The sequence below is a fragment of the Papio anubis genome, chromosome 1 (genome assembly GCF_008728515.1).
Source record: "Papio anubis isolate 15944 chromosome 1, Panubis1.0, whole genome shotgun sequence".
NCBI classification, from domain to species: domain Eukaryota; kingdom Metazoa; phylum Chordata; class Mammalia; order Primates; family Cercopithecidae; genus Papio; species Papio anubis.
In genome coordinates, this window is record NC_044976.1 from 88,020,914 (window position 1) to 88,037,049 (window position 16,136).

A 16,136-nucleotide genomic window follows, 5' to 3' on the forward strand; every position below is an offset into this window, starting at 1 on the left:
ATATCCTTTCGGAACAGTTTTATTTGTATGCTTCCCATATTTAGAATTCTGTATCTTTGTCGTGTTCATACATTGAGGATAATCTGGATGATTTCTGTTTCTCTTTGAACTCTCCCAATTTCTTTGATTCTACTCCTGCTCACAAATTCATCAGTAAACTGCAGAGTTTCTAGAGCTAAGTCAGCTGAGTACAGAACTAAGGTTTCAGTCCCTGGGCATTGCTTGCAAAAGAGATTTTCCTGTATTATTTTAAGAGCATAATTAGAGATAAATATTTCAAATTCTTCAAACAACTGAAACAAATAGCCTGTTATAAATCAAAACATGTTCTGTGTTTTTATGTATCCATTGAATTTTCTCACATGGTTGTTACTTTGAAATGGATGCTTTCCACATAGATCTTAAATTGCCATGGATCAAATAATTCACTGGTCTTTATGGCTTATGGAAAAAATGCCATGAAGCAGAATGAGAAGAAGCTGCTTCAAATCTTACCCACCCCCTTCATTTCTGAAAAGATTTGTTCGTAATTCCTTGTTTGGCCTAGAGCAGCTTTCTTCAAAAGAAGTGGGGGAAAAAAACAATGTGGATACAACATTATCCAAGATATAGGTAATATAAGCATCCTTGATGGCTGGAAAGCTTCAGTTTAACCAAGGGTTAAAAAAATGAACATTAATAGCATGTATTGTCATCCTCATCCTCAGAAAAGTTAGTATGTCAGTATTTACAGTGATAGGAGAATTGTATTTACTAAGCAAAATTTCAACATGTAGACATGATTCTAATGTGGATATGATGGTTTCTTTCTTACCTAGGAATAAACAGACCATGTGTCCCAAATCTGGTACTCGCTTTGTATCTCTTAAATGAGTCAGCACTTAACTCTGGCTTTAGAAATCACTAGACTGATATCACTTGGCAGTTTGGAGAATGTGCAAAATGAATTGTTCATGTCAGAGGAAGGTAGCTAGAGGCCAAATATTTCCAGATGTTCTCTGGCATCTGAATATATGAATGCATATGCTTGCCTTAGCTGTGGTTTGTTCCTCCTTAGGGATATGGGGGACAGTGTTTATTTTATTTGTTCACTTCATATTTATTGCATACCTACTTTGTGCCAGGCAATGAAAACTAAGCATGGTGCCGATCTTTAAAGAGCTTACTGCTCCTTATACTGTTATTTGTTCTGTATAATGATTTAAGATATGCTGTAGCTTTTTCAGTGCTTAATCTTTCTATCAGTGACATTTAATGTTCCTCAGGCATTTCTCATGGTGCATAACTCAAGGAGTTTTGCTTGATACTAGTTTTTGATTATGTATTAATAAAATCTGTATAAAATGTACCATTATACTTTACCACTGAAGAAATCCATAAGTTCAGAAATCTAAGTTTGAATGAACTTATCTCTTCAATCCCTTGGATTTTTTTTCCCCAAGCACTCCATGCCTCAAATGTGCCAAGGTATGATTTCTTTTCTTTTCCTTTTCCTATTGCTATCGGAGAAATAGGCAACTAATAAAAACAGACCTTTTACTCTGCTCTTGTAAATACCTTAGACTTTGGCAGTTTGCCTTAAACTGGTTTTTGTCTCACTTTACTATATGGGTGTAAACTTCCTCCCTGTACAGTGTGTTATTTCCTGGCCATGATATAAATGTTAAGCATCATCATCATTAAAAATAAGGGAGATTCAGACAAGTCCCAAAGGTGGAAAAAAAGAAAAGAGAGAGAGAGAGAGAGATGATCCAAACAATGGAATGCTATATAGTGCTAAAAAAAAAAAAAAAAAAAATAGCTCTCAAGCCATGAAAAGACGTGGAGGAACATTAAATGAGCATTGCTAAGTGAAAGAAGCTAATCTTAAAAGGATACATGCTGTATGATTCCAACTGTACTATATTCTGGAAAAGGCAAAACTACAGACAGTAAAAATATCAGTTGTTGCTTAGAAAGGACAAAGGAGGGAAGGTGTAAATAGGTATAGCTCAGAGGTCTTTTAGGGCAGTGAAATGACTCTGTAGGATATTACAATGGATACATGTTGTTATACATTTGTCCAAATCTACAGAACATCCAACACCAAGAGTGAACCCCAAGGTAACTGTAGACTTTGGATGATAATGATGTGTCAGTGTAGGTTCATCGATTGTAACAAATGTACGACTGTGGTTGAGCTTGGTGATAATGGGGAAGGCTATGCATGGGTGGAGGTAGGGAAATCTCTGTGCCTGCCTTTCAATTTTGCTGTAAACCTAAAGCTGCTCTAAGAAAATTTAAAAGCCTTTTTAAAAAGTAGAAGAAAAGAAGAGAGCATGTGCACAGCAAACAGGAAATGATGCCACATACTTGCAGTTTTGCTTTTCCATTTCTGCTGGAGACAAGGACAGTGTTTGTCCTGATGATAGTGATGCAGCATGTGTGGTTCGCACAGATGTCTATTTCTGTGCTCTTGTGGTGATTGCCCCCAAATATGCATATAGTGGACATAATGCATAGCAAGAGTTGTGAATAAGACATTTACTAAGAATGAAAGCATTTAAATGTTCACTCCTTCAGAGCCATCTACTCTGCCTTTTCAGTTCCTTCTTATTCTCACCAACACTTTTTGTACTTAAAATATTTTCAATAGTTCAGCCTTGAAACACAATCTACATTTTCAGAGTTGATTCTATCACTGATGAGGGGAGTTGATCTCGTGCCTTTGGACAATGAGTGCTTTCTTTGACCTCTAGCATCTTGTTTCTGGGGGAAAGTGCTCAGTCAAGTTTGTGCATTAACTGATAACTTAGTAACATGAAAGTTAATTCCTTTCCCTTCTATTTCTATCCCTTTGCCCAGGATAAATGGGTCTACCTCAGAAAGGAAGAGTGACACTCCATCTTTTTAGTCTTTCTCCCTCTCTCTCCCCAAATGCATCCCTTTGCTCCTGCCTCTGGAACCACAGGCTCTAACCTAGTAGCTTCAAGTCCCAAATGAAGTTACTTCTACTCCACTGAGCCTACCCTGCTTACTCCAAGCCTGAGCTCTTACTGTACCTATTGTCATATTTGCACTCTCGTTTGATTTTTCATGTGGCTATTTATGTCCCTGTAGCAAGATTGCATGTGCTTTTAGAACAGCAAATACTGGCTATGCCTCTTTGGTTTTCCTATGACGCTTAGCATGTATTATCTTGGCACAAAAGTAATTGTGTTTTTTGCCATTACTTTCAATGGCAAAAAACACAATTAATTTTATGCTAACCTAATAGTAGATAGTAGGTATTCAATATGTTTCTGTTGGTAAAGGATAGCCTGCTCTTCGTATCTCTTAACAATCCCTGGAGAATAGGTCTTTGGGATGTGATTTTGCTATATCCTTCTTAGGTCAACAGACATAACTTGGTTTGTTCTGCCAGACTGGGGGCAAGTCTAGATGATCAACCTCAGGGTAGAAATCTTTGGTACTACCTATATTTGAATCGATGAGGTAGAGGGAGGATGAAGCATAAAGTTAACTGCCTTATATTCGCCACTTGCCTTTTTGTGGCTCCACTCTACCTGTTTGGATCAAATCTGTCATAACCAAGTTAAAGTACTGTCTTTTTAAAGAATAAGACACAATCTAAAGACTTCATCTGGATCACAAGTTAACATATTGGAATGGTACCACCTATTTTATCATACACTGCAAATTTTCTTTTTTCCTCTTCCTATAACAATATAATCATAACTGTGTTTTAAAGTCCAAGCTGGTAGCTGATGCCTGTAATCCCAGCATTTTGGGGGTCCAAGGCAGGAGGATCACTTGAGCCCAGGAGTTCAAGACTAGCCTAGGCAATATAGTGAGAACCCATCTCTATAAAAAATAAAAATAGAAAACAGGTCCAAGCTGGAGAAATAATTTGGGGATTATAGTTCATAAAAAAGAACAATGGGGCCAGGTGCAATGGCTTACGTCTGTAATCCCAGCATTTTGGGAGGCCGAGGCAGGCAGATCACAAGGTCAGGAGATTGAGACCATCCTGGCTAACACGGTGAAACCCTGTCTCTGCTAAAAATACAAAAAATTAGCTGGGCATGGTGGTGGGCGCCTGTAGTCCCAGCTACTTGGGAGGCTGAGGCAGGAGAATGGCGTGAACGCAGGAGGTGGAGCTTGCAATGAGCCGAGATCGCACCACTGCACTCCAGCCTGGGTGACAGAGCGAGACTGCATCCCCCCCTTCCCCCGCCAAAAAAAAAAAAAAAAAGAAAAAGAACCATGGACTTTATTGTCGAGGATATAGGAAAGTAAGTATTTTCATATGCTGTTGGTGGAACATGTGTAAAGAAATTCAGCCTTTTTTGAGGGGAGGGAATTTGACATGTAAGTTTACCTTGTGTGGCACTACCCAAGCAACACAATTTTTCATAATGTTAATTTGTCTCAACTAATTTTTGTATTACGATATACACGTCTGTATCTATCTGCGAAAGATGGTAAAACAGGTGTTACAATTCAAAACAGTCCTCTGTTCAATGTGTATAGTCATGATAGATATAAAAAGATAACAAAAATGCATACACAGACCCCAAAGCAAGATGAACATTTCTGTGGAGCACAAATGGAACGCTGAATGGGTCTGAATCAATTGCTGGGCTCTTATCCAAAACTAAGCGGTAGCAGCCAGGAGCTCAGCTCCTGCCAGTAAAGGGAACCATAAATGCACCAAGCAAGATAAGAGACTGGAGCCTGGTCACTGTTTCAAGCCAAAAGTCCCCACTCCCAAAAAGAAGCTGAAAAAATATAGTGATGAACTGGATGCTGGAGCCGGTACTTCAGAGGAAAGTGTGCATCTAAGGTGCCTGCCAACCAGAAACTGAGTCAGCCTGTCTACTGTCTCCCAGACTGACTCTGTGAGGTCCTGACATCACAGTGGCACATCAAAACACCATGATAAGACCTATTGGTGGACTCTGGGAGGCTGGGGGCTGGGTGCAGAAAACCACAAAAGTACACTCAAGAGAAGCAGTGGAAAACATACGCCTACTCAGGATGTGTCTACCACCCAGAACACATGAAAAAAACTATGTTAAGAAAGACTATTAACAAAATTAACAATTGGAACACAGATTCGTGCAAGATGAAATTAAGTTTTAACCAGATGACGATGAATTTAAAATAAATATACAGAGAGTGGTTAAAAAGATCAAGACATAACATTTAAAAAGTAGGGGCCGGGGTGCTGGGAAAATTGGCTAGCCATAAGTAGAAAGCTGAAACTGGATCCTTTCCTTCCTCCTTATACGAAAATTAATTCAAGATGGATTAGAGACTTAAATGTTAGACCTAAAACCATAAAAACCCTAGAAGAAAACCTAGGTAATACCATTCAGGACATAGGCATGGGCAAGGACTTCATGTCTAAAACACCAAAAGCAACGGCAACAAAAGCCAAAATTGAGAAATGGGATCTAATTAAACTAAAGCGCTTCTGCACAGCAAAAGAAATTACCATCAGAGTGAACAGGCAATCTACAGAATGGGAGAACATTTTTGCAATCTACTCATCTGACAAAGGGCTAATATCCAGAACCTACAAAGAACTCAAACAAATTTACAAGAAAAAAACAACCCCATCAAAAAGTGGGCAAAGGATATGAACAGACACTTCTCAAAAGAAGACATTCATGCAGCCAAGAGACACATGAAAAAATGCTCATCATCACTGGCCATCAGAGAAATGCAAATCAAAACCACAATGAGATACCATCTCACACCAGTTAGAATGGCAATCATTAAAAAATCAGGAAACAACAGAGGCTGGAGAGGATGTAGAGAAATAGGAACACTTTTACACTGTTGGTGGGACTGTAAACTAGTTCAACCATTGTGGAAGACAGTGTGGCGATTCCTCCAGGATCTAGAACTAGAAATACCATTTGACCCAGCAATCCCATTATTGGGTATATACCCAAAGGATTATAAATCATGCTGCTATAAAGACACATGCACATGTATGTTTATTGCGGCACTATTCACAATAGGAAAGACTTAAAATCAACCCAAATGTCCATCAGTGACAGACTGGATTAAGAAAATGTGGCACATATACACCATGGAATACTATGCAGCCATAAAAAAAGGATGAGTTCGTGTCCTTTGTAGGGACATGGATGCAGCTGGAAACCATCATTCTCAGCAAACTGTTGCAAGAACAGAAAACCAAACACCGCATGTTCTCACTCATAGGTGGGAATTGAACAATGAGAACACTTGGACACAGGAAGGGGAACATCACACACTGGGGCCTATTGTGGGGAGCGAGTAGGGGGGAGGGATAGCATTAGCAGATATACCTAATGTAAATGACGCGTTAATGGGTGCAGCACACCAACATGGCACAAGTATACATATGTAACAAACCTGCACGTTGTGCACATGTACCCTAGAACTTAAAGTCTAATAATAATAAAAAAGTAGGGGCCAGGTACAGTGGCAAACACCTGTAGTCCCTGCACTTTGGGAGGCTAAGGTAGGCACCTCGCTTGAGCCCAGGAGTTCAAAACCAGCCTGGGCAGCATGGCAAGACCCCATCTCTTAAAAAAGAAAAAAATAATTTTTTTTTTAGTTAGCCAGGCATGGTGGCACACACCTGTATTCCCAGCTACATGGCAGGCTGAGGTGGGAGGATCACTTGATCCCAGGATTTTGAAGCTGCTGTGAGCCATGATCACGCTGCTGTGAGCCATGATCACGCTACTGCACTCCAGCCGGGGCAACACAGCAAGACCCTATCTCAATCAGTCAATCAATAAAGTAGGTAGATATGACTTAAGAGCTGATATAACAAATTTAGAAATTTTGGAAATAAAGGCAATGAATTATAAAATATCAACAGATAGAATAACTGGACTATATTCAGTAGCATAAAGAAGTAATGAATTAAACAAGAGTTCTGAGTTTACCCAGAGCCCGGCACAGAGAGAGACAGGAATCAAAACGCACACTCATAAAAGACAGACTGAGAGACACTAACGTACATCTCAGAGTAATTGTAGAAGAAAATGGAAGAAAGAATGGAGCAATATTTGAAGAAATATTTGCTTTAATTTCCCAAAATTAAAGAAAGTCAAGTCCTTAGTTCCAGATATGGAGTAGGATTAATCCACATATATTCAAAATTAGAGTGAACCTGCAGAAAATCCTGAGACTAAAGGTAAAATCTTAAAAGCTACCTTAAAGATAGATTGTGCACTAAAGAACATAAACTGACAGCCAGCTTCTCATCAGAAAAAATACAGGGCAGGGAAAATGTAATAATATTTTTAAATGCTGAGAGGAAATTACTATCAAAACAGAGTTGTATAACTTACCAAATAATTACTGAAGAATGAAAGCAATATAGGAATTGTCAGTCTTACAAGATATATGAGTTTCCTATCCACAGACTTTTATTAAGAGTTATTAAGGTGTATGCTTCAACCAAAAGGAAAATGAACGCAGGGAGAAGTTATGGGATCTAAGAAAACTAGTGACTCATAATTTAATAAATATATAAACAAACACAAGTACAGATGGTGAAAAAAAAAAAAAAAAGTGTTTCAAAAGAAAGCAAACACAAACTCAGAACAACAAACCGGTATAGTTCAGTGGGTAGTTACAACATATCCTTGGAAGTGGTGTGGAGATACTAAAAATTTTAAATGTACATTTTAAGAAATTATAGATAACCTCTAGAAGATCAGAAATACAGTTGCTGTCTTCCTAACCAGCTGAGAAGGGGTTGGGTGGGAAATAGGAGATAGAGAAAAAATGACCAGCGCAGCAGAAGGCAGGAAGGAGAAGGGAAAAGTATAAAAGAAAACTAAAAATCTAGAAATAAGTGCAAATATCCAAATATGAGTGAGCAAAATAATGGATTAAGTTCACTTATAGAAAGAAAGGGGTGATTAATTTGGTTTTTTAAAAATTCAAAAGGCAGAAACCTAAAAAAAATTATGAGTAAAAATAGAGATTAAAAGATAATATAACACACATACCCAAAAAAGCTGGTAATGTTAATATTAGATAGCGTTTCGCCCTCCCATCTTCAAGAATACACCCTTTATCTAAACAAGGTATATATTTAGTTTTCTAATATGCACAAGTTCTTGTAACCACCACCACAAACACGATACAGAAGAATCTCAATGCCCCAAAGAATTCCTGCTGCTGACCTTTGCAATGAACCCCCCAACCTCAGCCTTCAACCTCTGATCTGTTCTATGTCCTCATCTCTCTGTCCTATTTTTCAGAATGCCGTGTAAAATCAGATAGTATGTAACCTTTTGAGACTAACACATTTTTTAGTAGCAAAACTCCCTACATGCATGTCATCATGGGAATGTCTTCCCTAAATTATAGTACATCCACAATATGTAATTCCATGGCACTTAGAATGAAGTAGATATCCAGGTGCCAATGTATTAACATCTTCAAGACATACCGTGAAAGAGAAAAACTCAAGGTGCAGGAACAATACATCTAGTAAGATCTTATTTGTTTATATATTATATACTTGTAAATGCACAGACATAGATCTGGAATGGTATACACCAAACTTATCAGGGCTCACGAAGGAATGGCAATGGGAATAGGAAGAAGGAAAGGGAGGACTCTACCTTCTGTGTTAAAAATAAATGTTTTGGCTGGGTGCAGTGGCTCACGCCTGTAATCCCAGCACTTTGGGAGACTGAGGCGGGCAGATCGTTTTGAGCACAGGAGTTTGAGACCAGCCTGGGCAACATGGTAAAACCCCATCTCTACAAAAAAATACAAAAATTAGCCAGGTATAGTGGTGCATGCCTGTGGTCCCAGCCACTCAGGAGGCTGAGGTTGGAAAAGCACTTGAACCCGGGAGTTGGAGGTTGCAGTGAGCCAAGATCATGCCCCTGCACCCCAGCCTGGCAACAGAGCAAGACCCTGTCTCAACAATAAATAAATTTTTTTTTAAAGACAGATTTACGGTAGCAAAAAAATAAAATACATAGATATAACTTCATAATGTACAAAATCTATGTGAGAAAACTATAAAACACTCCTGAAAGGCACAAAATTAGATGCAAACAAGTAAAAAAACACACCGTAAGGAGGAAGAATCAACATCATGTCAGTTCTTAACTTGTAAAGTGATCCCAATAAAAATACTACTAGAGTTTTTTTTTCTGTATCTACATAATTTGATGATAAAGTTTATTGTGAAAGACAAGCACAAATTTGAGCACTTGTCACACTAATTACTGATTCAGATGTCTCACTCTTGTTCTTGACTTTGAAGGGCTTTTTGTTCTTATTGGTATCCCAAACATAACAACTGGCATATGGTAGATACTACTCCAGAATGATTGACTTTTCCTGAGGCACACTCAGAATTCAGCATTTATGTTCTACCTGTCTGGCATGTAATAGATAAGCTGCCTTTGTTTATATGTTCTTTGTTATTTCAGGCAGTTTCTCTGAAGCTAAGTGGTTTTATTTTGTTTTAACCTCAGCCCCTTGGTGTCTCATTCATGCAAATGTGATACCTTTTCAACTGGTTATCACAGGTGGGTTCTGCTTTTCACTTCCATACTTTTCTGGCAACTGCCTAAATAAGTGTCATCCTGATGTGTCTCAATGATTCTAACAAAGGACTAAGACTAAAATAACGTACATCATACAAAAATGTTGCCATAAATATTATGACTTAAAATAGTGAAAATTTCTATTAAAAGGCCCTAATTTCACATTGACCATTCAAGGTATTTCAGTATGCAATAAAGTGTGTGCATACTCCACTTAAAATGAATCTCTCTGTAATCCCAGCACTTTGGGAGGCCGAGACGGGCGGATCACGAGGTCAGGAGATCGAGACCATCCTGGCTAATCCGGTGAAACCCCGTCTCTACTAAAATAATACAAAAAACTAGCTGGGTGAGGTGGCGGGCACCTGTAGTCCCAGCTACTCGGGAGGCTGAGGCAGGAGAATGGCATAAACCCGGGAGGCGGAACTTGCAGTGAGCTGAGATCCGGCCACTGCATTCCAGCCTGGGCGACAGAGCAAGACTCCATCTCAAAAAAAAAAAAAAATGCATCTCTAAGTCTGATAGTTACAATTTAAAATATGTGATTTCTCTTCCTAATTCGAACAGCATTTTCAGGCAGGTTTGGATGGGTTGTTCCTTTTTTTAGAAAGCTTGAATTTTGGCCTATGCTTCTCTTGAAACCCTTCCCCTCCCCCATAGAAAGCAAAAGTAAGAAATTCAACTTATTTCATTGACCTTAGAATTGAGGAAGGATCTTCAAGATCCTCTTTTATCTTTTCAAAAATAGCTGTTGTGCTTTCTCAATATGATGATTTGCAGATCAGAATTGAAGAATCCAAATTTTAATGAATCCATTTAACCAATTATTGCAACCCTTGGGTTTCTTTTCTGTAAGTACTGCATAGATGTTATCACAGTCATGGAACAAGTTTATGTGTACGTTTTTCTCTCCAAGGACTTTAATTGGGAAGCCTTGAGGAGTATTTTATACTCCTGGTGTCAGTTGTTCCTAAAGATCCAGAGGATAAGCAGGGCGCAGTGGCTCACTCCTGTAATCCTAGTACTTTGGGAGACCAAGGTGGGCAGATCACGAGGTTAGGAGCTCGAGACCAGCCTGGCCAATATGGTGAAACCCCATCTCTACTTAAAATACAAAAATTAGTCGGGTGTGGTGGCATGCACCTGTAGTCCCAGCTACTTCAGAGGCTGAGGCAGAAGAATCACTTTAACCCAGGAGGCAGAGGTTGCAGTGAGCTGAGATCCCACCACTACACTCCAGCCTGGGTGACAGAGCAAGACTCCGTCTCAAAAAAAAAGAAAAAAAAAAAAAAGATCCAGAGGATATTGGGTCAATCCCCAGTCTAATGCCCCCAGGCAGGTTCCTAGAAGGATTAGGTTCCCATGGTCCCAGTTTCTGCTTCCATGGAAACCTTTAGATTACCTATCCCAGGTAAACTCTGTATAACTTTGATCATGGTGTGAAATTTGCTGTGATTCTACAAAATGCATTCATAAAAGGTGTGGCTGGGGTGTGTGTGTGAGTGTGTGTGTGTGTAACAGATTTTACTAAAGATTTGAGAAAGATTGAAAGGTATTTGTATCTCAAAATAGAAATAATGAGCATATACTCCAACCAACTGCTGTGTGGCTTGACCTAATTTTCTTCTTCCCTTCTAGCCTGTCCATGTTCTCCTGATTCACCTCCTCCTACTTCCAAGCCTGTTCACTCCAATGTAAAGTAGGCAGTTTAGCTGTCTCTTTGTACCTTGGCTTAATCCGACCCTTGCTCTCAGTGTCTCATTGTTCTGTGTCCCTCTTTTCCTCCTTCACTTAGACATTTTCGTTACCATAAATGATTTCATTCAAAGAATTCTCAGAATTCTCATAGCAGCTTTTAGAATATTAATTTTTCTCACTTTTATGCATTTTGGATCAGGTTCTCTTATTCATTTTGATTTTTTTTCTTCACGTCTTCCCCCAATTTCTTCCCCCTTTTTCTTTCCCTCTTCCTACATAAAGATGCCATGTAACTCTATTCTCAAGCTTTTTTCCTCCAAAAGCAGCTGAGAGTTGTCCTTGAAAGAAAATGGTGGAATTCCTCCATGTGATAATATGTGTGGATGAGCTGCTGGTGATGAACTGAGCCTCGGGGCTTTGTAGAAGGGGATGCAGTTGGGCACTTTCTCCCTGCCCCTACTCCAAGCACTCTTTCTTAGTCCTGTACCAACAGCCTGAAACCCTACAACTATTCTTTTGAGATTTGTTTTGTAGTCTTTCTTTAAGGCTTATTTTCCACCCTGATCTTTAAATTACTGTGTAAAGAAAAAGAAACGTGAAGTATAGGTCTGATTAGGCAGACTTCTCAAAAGGATAGGAAAGATGAAACAAAAACTTCCTAATTCTCACAGGCTACTGTTACACAGACATGGCAAAAACACATTTAACCTTTTTTGTTAAAAGAAGAAGAAGGAAAAGGAGAAGGAGATGGAAGAAGAAGGAAAAAGAAGAAAGAAGAGAAGAAAGAAGAAGCCTGCCTGCCTTATTTTTTTTTCCTTATTATTCTCTTTGAAAATTCTGATCCTTTTCCCAGTTCTTCCCAACATTGCAGTGTTCAGAAATACAGTTTCTATTTAACACGGAGGGTAACTTCCTCTCTCTTGTAGCTATGGCACTGTTTAAATCTTCATACTGTTTACTGTTGGACCTCTTAACCTGGCTGTTTCTTTTTGTAGTCCTGGATTTGACAGCCAGCCCTCACATTCTTTTGGAATTCTACTCAGAGCTGCCTCTCTGCAGGAGTCTTCCTGTGATGTGTTCCCTCAGCAGCATGAGATGCTACTGTTCTTAGTGCCTAAATTCCAGTATTATTTTCTTCTCAGGGCTCATTTCTGGGTGATTAACAGCTTTTAGAAAATAGATCACTGTCTTTATTCTCCCAAGATTTGAGTAGGCACGCTTCAAAAAATATCTTCATGAAGGAATGAAAGAGAAATATGAAGTCAAAAGAGTGAACAGAACTTCTGGAGATTGCCTGTGATATAAGCTTCCTACGCTGGGCTGTTCTCTACAAAGCCATCCTAGCAGAAGCTAGGTGAAATGAGAAGAATGTGGGGAGTGGTGGAAGAACACTAGGCTGGAAAGAAAAGACAGATTTAAATTCCTGTTCTGCCATATCCTAACTGCGTGAACATGTGCAGGTCACTGAAGCTTTCTGAACCTTGGTCAGTTTGTTCTTCTGTAGAATGGAGAGAATGTGACCTCCTTCTCCAGCATGGCAGATTCCAGCTAATTAGACATTTTTGTGCAAAATATAAAAGCGCAGTTGCACTGTGTGGACATAACCCCAAGTGCACACAGCTGAGTGAGAGGTACACAAGCTAGATTTCAGCCTACACTTGCCCTTCAGCTGGGCACCCTGGTACAGTGCATAACCTACAATCCTATACGGCAACCAAGTTCCTGAAGTCCACCATCTTCTTCCATTAGGAGCAAGCCTCGGGAAGGGGTCAGGCAGGGGTACAGAAATGGGGCCCACTTGGTTGCTTAGCAGGAACTTAGCACCGTAAGAAGATGAGAAGATGCCTCCCTTTTTAGCTTCTATTTAATCTTGCTTTTACACTGATTCCTCCTCTGTATTTGCTATTTTTTTTTTTTTTTTTTTTTTTTTTTTTTTTTTTTTTTTTTTTTTTTGAGACAGAGTCTCACTCTGTCGCCCAGGCTGGAGTGCAGTGGTGAAATCTCAGCTCACCGCAAGCTTCGCCTCCCGAGTTCACTCCATTCTCCTGCCTCAGCCTACCGAGTAGCTTGGACTACAGGCTCCCGCCATCACGCCAGGCTAATTTTTTGTATTTTTAGTAGAGACGGGGTTTCACCATTTAGCCAGGATGGTCTCGATCTCCTGACCTCGTGATCTGCCCGCCTGGGTCTCCAAAGTGCTGGGATTACAGGTGTGAGCCACTGTGCCTGGCCTGTATGTTCATCTTATAATTAGCAGTGTCATATTAACAATAGGTTCAAGGGTGTCACTCTTGAAGAATGTGCTCAAGGAAGCACATTCCTTTTCCGTGCTGATCTCTGGCCCCCTCCCTCTGCCTACTTCCCAAGTTGTTGGAGCATTAAATGAGACCATGAACAGGAAAGCATCTGGAACATGATCCCAAGCCCTTCTCTTTTATGTTTCTTCAAGATAATCTAGTATTTGTCTGGGCTTTCTCCTGGTGGTTTTTTTGTTTATTTGTTTTTTGTTTTTATTTTATTCCAGGGGTTTCCAAAATATGGTGCTTGAATCCCGAGAAATATGATGAATGCTCCATTGATATGCTAAATAAAAGTGAAAACTTTTCTCTATATTTATTTTAAACTTGAAATAAGTTAGCTTTTTGATTGACATATTGATTGATGTCAATATTCATTAATTATAGGAAGACATAAATATAGTGGGTAGGCATACTCAACATTTTCCTCTAAGTAATAGAAATGTTTGAAGACCACTGCTGAATTCTCACATCTCAGTAGCCATCGAATCCTCTAAATGCAATCGCATTTGTTGTTCTTACCTGCATTCTTTTGATTTAAATAGTAAGTAGTTGCCCCCTGCTTTATCTTCCAAGACAGAACTTTATAAATCTTGTGGTGAAACCTCCTCTCTTCCCGCAATCTCATTTCTTGTTATCTGCATAGGACATGGCAAGCAGTAAGCCTTTTTCGTAAAATGTGACTTGCTTGTGCAAAATGATTTGTTAAGATAAAGTCAAATTGGGATCCTTCTGACTTAATCCTAGACATTTGGGAAAATGCGGATATGGACTCTGGGTCTAGGTGATTCTGAGCTAGATGACATTAGGCAAGTTACTTAACCTGAGTCCATGCCTCAGTCTCCTCATCTATAAAATGGAAATAATAAGAGTACTTGCTGTCATCTGATTAAGAGGGCAATTAACAGAATTAATGCCCATGACTTTATGAAAAGATGGTCAGTTGCATATTAAGCACAACAGAAGTTTGCTGCTGTCATCACTGTAATCACCATCTTCATCTTCATTCCTGGAAGAGGTGTCCTGCACACCCAGACTGATAACAACCCTGAACTGGAAGGACTATTGGCAATTTTGGATTCATTTCCTTTCTCAGCAAATATACACTGGTGGTCTTCCATGTACCAGACACTTTACAAAGTGTTGGGTGCTTCACTCTGTCGTCAGCCTCATGCTTCTATATGGTGGGATGCTAGTTCCCTTGTCACCAGCTTGTGGTCACCTTACCATGCTATAGCAGACCACTTTACAACGGGTTCAGTTTCTATGCCTATAATCAAGGTAAAGGACTTTGATGTGGCAAAATCACTAACCACTGTTGGTGCAGAATCACTAATAGACTTTCCCTGCATTATTAATTCCACATGTCATTGCTGAATTCTCTTTGGTTGTTCTTCCTTTGAATTGTCAGCTTTTTGTTCATAGAGTTCCACTTACATGGGCCTCCTCCTGAAGATGGTTCCTCTAGGTCGATTCAATGTGTATTCTGTCACATCCTACCTTATCTTCAGAAAGGGTGCATTCATTCTCTCTTTCCCAAATTGCAATTTTTTGAGTCGGCTGGACATTCTTACAGCCTAATATTCTTTTCAACAAACTGAAGCATTGGTAGAAGGATGGTGGTTCTCAATGTAATATTTTGTGTGAAACGCTAGCAAACCTAAACAATTATTTTACTATTAAACACTTCTGTATTTTTTTATCTCTCTCTGAAGGAATAGTTTTTATAAAAGCTTAGCAAAATCTCCATTACTTTCATTCATATTAATCTATACATACAGTCTAGAATATGTGTAGAAAAAGAAGGGGGAAACAAGACAGGAATTTCTTTCATAGTTCCTCATTCTTATCTTTCTGCTTCTCATACACAGACTGATACAATCTTTGGGGACATCTAACTCAAGATTGAGTCTGAGAAGGTGATATACTTCCCAGATCGATGACTGATTCTCCCAGAATCCAGTGAGAGAATTGCTAATTTTTTTTTTTTTTTTTTTGAGACAAAGTTTTGCTTTTGTCACCCATGTTGAAGTGCAGTGGCACGATCTCGGCTTACTGCAACCTCCACCTCCTGGGTTCAAGCAATTCTCCTACCTCAGCCTCCCAAGTACCTGGAATTACAGGCGCTCACCACGCCTAGCTAATTTTTGTATTTTTAGTCCAGACAGGGTTTCACCATGTTGGCCAGGCTGGTTTCAAACTCCTGATCTCAGGTGATCCACCCGCCTCGGCCTCACAAAGTGCTTGGATTACAGTTGTGAGTCACTGCGGCTGGCTGCTAATTTTTTAAAACACATGAATGTTCCCTAAATATTTATTTTCTTGTGAGTTGTTCTATGACCTGAAAAACCACTGTTTTATGTCATAACTTAGACATGATGAACAAAGTCAGATATTTCATTTTTCCAATATATGAGCTAAGAATAAAATCTTGGTGCTGGAATTGAACGTTGTATTCTCCAGGCAGAGGAAATGGACATTTATTGGATGTTACTGATGCTTTCCTTGCAGTAATGATATTATGAAAGCTCTTTGAGTAATATAATTTGAAAATATTATTTCTGTGTTTCAG

General features: G+C 39.2%; 1 protein-coding gene across 5 annotated transcripts in view; it reads left to right on the top strand.

Annotated features, from left to right (window-relative positions):
• LRRC8C (leucine rich repeat containing 8 VRAC subunit C) overlaps positions 1 to 16,136 on the top strand; it is an 89,250-nt gene that overhangs the window by 66,280 nt on the left and 6,834 nt on the right. The window lies entirely within an intron of this gene.